This window comes from Lethenteron reissneri, chromosome 3, assembly GCF_015708825.2.
Source record: "Lethenteron reissneri isolate LAM-NWPU_2019-01 chromosome 3, ASM1570882v1, whole genome shotgun sequence".
NCBI lineage: Eukaryota > Metazoa > Chordata > Hyperoartia > Petromyzontiformes > Petromyzontidae > Lethenteron > Lethenteron reissneri.
In genome coordinates this window covers 10,414,878-10,419,726 of record NC_083781.1, presented here as the reverse complement: position 1 = coordinate 10,419,726, position 4,849 = coordinate 10,414,878, and positions in this window count along the sequence as shown.

The following is a 4,849-nucleotide window of genomic DNA, read 5'->3' as shown; positions in this document are numbered from 1 at the left end:
CTGATGGGTAAGGAATTATCGGTAACCAATTTAGATTTTAAAAAGATCGGAAACCATGCTGGACATTCTCTTTGGCTCTAGATTTGAAGCTTTCGTGACTGCAAGGATTCATACTCTTAGTTCTTTCGGTAAAGTCACGTAGGTAAAAAATGAAATTAATAAAAATAAAATAAAAAGATGCAGCAAATCTGGCTGTGACGGTCCCACCTGATGACGGAGACTTGTGTTGCCTCCGAAACGTCGTGATTTTATTTTATCAATTTTAATTTCATTTTTACCTACGTGACTTTACCGAAAGAACTAAGAGTATTCTCTTCGGCGTGCTTGCTCTGAATGTATTCACTGGACATCTGTGAACAGAGAGCGTAACAGCTCATCGGATTCCTCCAGTATAAATATTCTGATGCTGTATTCACGTTCTGCGTGACACATCGTTTTACCATCCACCCTCCCCTCCCCACCCAACCGCTGCCCACTCCAACTCGTCGAATAATATCTGAGATGCAAAACAGCCTTGGCCATATATTCTTCGTAATACGATCTGGGCAGTGTCATTTGACTGCATGCCTTTGCAATGACCGCAAAAAACGTAGCAGCGCACACGAGGAAGGCCGGTGGCAATGAGGACAGAGAATCTATTGTCAATCTTCCAGCAATTCGTTTCCAAATGACTTAATTGCCATTATACACCGCAGGTCAGGTGCTGCTGCTGAGTTGTCGTGGGCCCCAAGGGACAGCTGCCACTAGGAGCGGTGGGGGGGGAGTGGCGCGTCTTCTTTAACGACGTTTTTTATACGAGATGTGGATGGGGCTGCACTCCAAGACGCCTCTGGCTGTACTGGTGGGGCACCCTATAAAAAAACAAGTTTGGTGATTCTGCTGCTGCTGCTGCTGCCGCCGCCACCGCTGCGTTGGCAGCGGCGCAACGAGGAGAAAATGACGACAAATGCCAACACACTCGGCGATAACAACGTGGCTTTAAAGGGAGCAACACATAATTTGAGCAATTTCAAGCAATTGCCCTAATTTGTTTTTGCGTGCTATGATGGACCATTGCCCAGAACGTCACCCGTTATAATGTTTTTTTTTTTACATGTTATCCACAAATGTGTTGAGTTAAACAGGACCCTGCGGGGTGGGCTGGTAGGAATAATACTTAGTACCGGTACAGGGATATCGACCGGGTATAGAGGAGTTAAAGAAAAAATAACTGTATTCTAGTGTAACGTTAATTAAAAGTGTTTGTTTTGACAAGAAACGCTGTGAGATTTAAAGACTCGTAGTCTTTCATTTCCAACACCACCCTCAACACCACCCCTCCCACGGACGGACGGACGGACACATTCATCTATTGGTGGTCTGGTCCACTTCGTTCCTACCAGTAATAAAAACATGTAGAAACGACAAATTATCATCACTATCATGGCCAGAGGGTCAGCTAGCAAACGTGCAGCTTCGGTAAGGTCTTTCCCGAGGATTTCCCGAACATTGGGATTTTGTCTCGGTGAAAAATATTCTGGCTTCGCGGGTTTACTCACAATGTGGTGCAAGGAGCGGGGGGGGGGGTGGGGGGGGGGTGCATAATTGGTGGGCGGAGTTGACTGAGTAGTGGGGGGGTGGTGGATAGTGGTTCTGTGGGCGTAGCTGTGTAAAAGTGGGCAGGAGTAGTGGGAGGCGGGATAGTGGGGGGGGGATTGTGGGGGGGGGGATTGTGGGGGGGAATTGTGGGGGGGGATTGTGAGGGGGGGGATAGTGGGGGGTGGGATAGTGCTTCTGCGGGCGTGGCTGTATAAAAGTGATCAGGAGTAGTGGGGGGTGGATAGTGGGGTGGGTTAGTGGGGGGTGGGATAGTGCTTCTGCGGGCGTGGCTGTATAAAAGTGATCAGGAGTAGTGGGGGTGGATAGTGGGGGTGGGTTAGTGGGGGTGGGATAGTGCTTCTGCGGGCGTGGCTGTGTGAAAGTGGGCAGGGCTGGCAGAAGGAGCGACTGCCAGCTCAGCATAAACGATGTTGTCTGTCACTAGCAAGCATTTTAGCAGCGGTAATTGGGTATTATGGGAGGGAGGGGGGTGTGGCAACAATTACGCTGTTTCTAATTTTAGCGCGCTCAGGTGCTTGTTCACTGGCGGTCACTGCAGAAAGGGGGCCTCTTGTGGTGGACGGCACAATTAGCACAGTTGGTTATGGACGGTGCGAAATAGTTCAACACGCAAACGCACCACCAGTGGCTGAGCTGTGTGTGAATGTGTGGTCATCTCAGTCAGTCGACCCGTGGCACCTGCTGGGTCCTGCCCCGTGACCTCCCGCCAGCGGGCGTTCGACACTTCACGTGGCCGCAAGGTGCACATAGCCTGGCACAAGCGTCGTGGTGACGTCACCGCCACTTAGTGGCGAATGGCGGTTGTTGCTGTTGTTGTTGCACAACCGGCGAACAGAGTTTGATTCCCGCTCACGCTAAACACCAGTGACAATTATCTGAGCCAGCCATGGGCCTTCCCCTCGCCTTAAATGAGTACCTGGTGCGATGTATAAATGTCTCCACTGGGGAGACAAAGGCGGCCGGGCGTGATGCTGGCCACCCACCCCCTCATGTGCTGTGCCGGCCTTCATAGGCGCTACTCACAGCACTTGCCCCAACAGTCTGTTAAGGCTACACGGCAGGGAGGGTCTCTTTGTCTTTGTTGCCCACCAAAGCTATTTTGTCCCATTTGGCCTTCAGTTATGGAAAGGTTCCACACCACCCGCCCTCCCCCCCGGCTGACACATCACAAGTGAAAGCTTTTGTTTTGTATCTCTCTGTCATTGTATTTAAGAATAACACAGCTGGGAAGCTCAAATGAACTCAGAGATGCCACTGACAGATGCATAATTTTTTTTTAACACAGCTGCTGAACGCAGGCCTAACGTCTCAAAACACCAAGCGCACAGCAACAATCAGCACGATCAGAGATGTCAGAGATAAGAGTCCACACGTTTCTTGGATTGAGCGAGGTGATCGTAAGAGGAGGACATTCCAAAGTGGAGGATTGCGAGGGAAGAGGCAGAAAGTGAAGTGATGTGACCTGTAGTGTTGGCGAGTGAGTGGGTGAGTAAGTGGTGAGTGAGTGGGTGAGTGGGTGGTGGTGAGTGGGTAAGTGAGTGGTTGGGTGGGTGGGTGAGTGTGGGTGAGTGGGTGAGTGGGTGGGTGGTGAGTGGGTGGGTGAGTGGGTGGGTGAGTGGGTGGGTGGGTGGGTGAGTGAGTGGGTGAGTGGGTGGGTGAGTGGGTGGGTGGGTGAGTGGGTGGGTGGTGAGTGAGTGGGTGAGTGGGTGGGTGGGTGAGTGAGTGGGTGAGTGGGTGGGTGGGTGAGTGAGTGGTGAGTGGGTGGGGTGGTGGGTGAGTGGGCGAGTGGGCGGGTGAGTGGGTGAGTGGGTGGGTAGTGGGTGGGTGAGTGGGTGGGTCAGTGGGTGGGTCGGTGGGTGAGTGGGAGGGTGAGTGAGTGGGTGGGTGAGTGGGTGGGTCAGTGGGTGAGTAGGTGAGTGGGTGGTTGAGTGGGTGGGTGGGTGAGTGGGTGGGTGAGTGGGTGAGTGTGAGACGAAACAGCCGGTCTTGGTAGAGTCCTCAACACGAGTGGAGGAATCACCGAGTGAAGTTCGCGAGAACATTAACCATGGAAGTAGCAGTGGCAGGGTGATGAAGAGGTGACTGTTGACACCGCGATTATCACAACCGGATTTTGAGGTTGGCCCCATCAACGCGCAGCTCGGTTCGGGTTGGCACAGATATGTGCTCTTCGCATTTGCGCAGGAGGCACGGAGGGAAGAGCGGTGGAGAAGGGGAGTGGAAGGACTTGGAAGGAAACCAAAACAGCGACACAGTCGTAACGGGGAGAGAGATTGAGAGATAGCAGTGAAGAAATTCACTTCCAGCGAGACGAGAGTCAAGTTGGTTATTGCTGGCAGTGCCTGTTTCCTTCCCTGGCGAGTGCACGCACACGTGTGTGTGTGTGCACGCATGCGTGTGGGGAGTGGTAGTGTGGTGGCTAGCGTGCTGTGCTACGAACGCGGCCACCCGAGTTCGATTCCTGATCACTACCAACAACAGTGACGATTATCTGAATCGGTTGTGGGCCTCCTTGCGGTCGACTCAGCCCTAAATGATGACGTGGTGCGATGTATAAACATCGCCACTGGGGAAACGAAGGCGGATGGGCGTGATGCTGGCCACCCACCGCCTCGTTTGCTGTGCCAGCCTTCATAGGTGCTTCTAGCGAACAGCACTTTCCTCAATGGTCTACTAAGGCTATACAGGAGATCTTTGTCTTTGTGTGTGATCCACAATACTGTTCACTGGAATCCTTGTCCTGCAGCACTCCATCCTCCCATCCCCCCCGGCAAGAGATCCTCGCTCGCCCTTGGTCAATTCAAAGCAACGGACATGCGCTTGGTCCACCGCTGTGTTCCCGTCAAAGGCACGCAAATCCTTCCTTCTTAATTTCTCCGCTCAAGACGCCGACCCCTGGCCCCGACGCTCGGCAGCGTGGCCCAACAGATTCACACGGACACTCAATCTCCCCGCTGTCCCCCTACTAAGGGTCTGGCAGGCCAAGCCTACACAGGCTCTGTAGGGGGGGGGGAGACCCGTGTGTTTGCTTTTCTCTTGCGGTGCACCGGCAGCGGACTGACTCGTTCGCTCGCCAAAGCAAATCCCCTGCTCGGAGCGCTTCACCCCCTTGTTGCTGGCGGACGGAGCCAATGTGACCTCCAAACAGCGAGCTCGTCTCTAAAGACGAGAGGTGGCGCGGGGGGTCGGGGAACCTTGTACTCAGCGGAGGGCCAAACAGCTTTTGAAATAAATCGTTGGCGGGCAACCG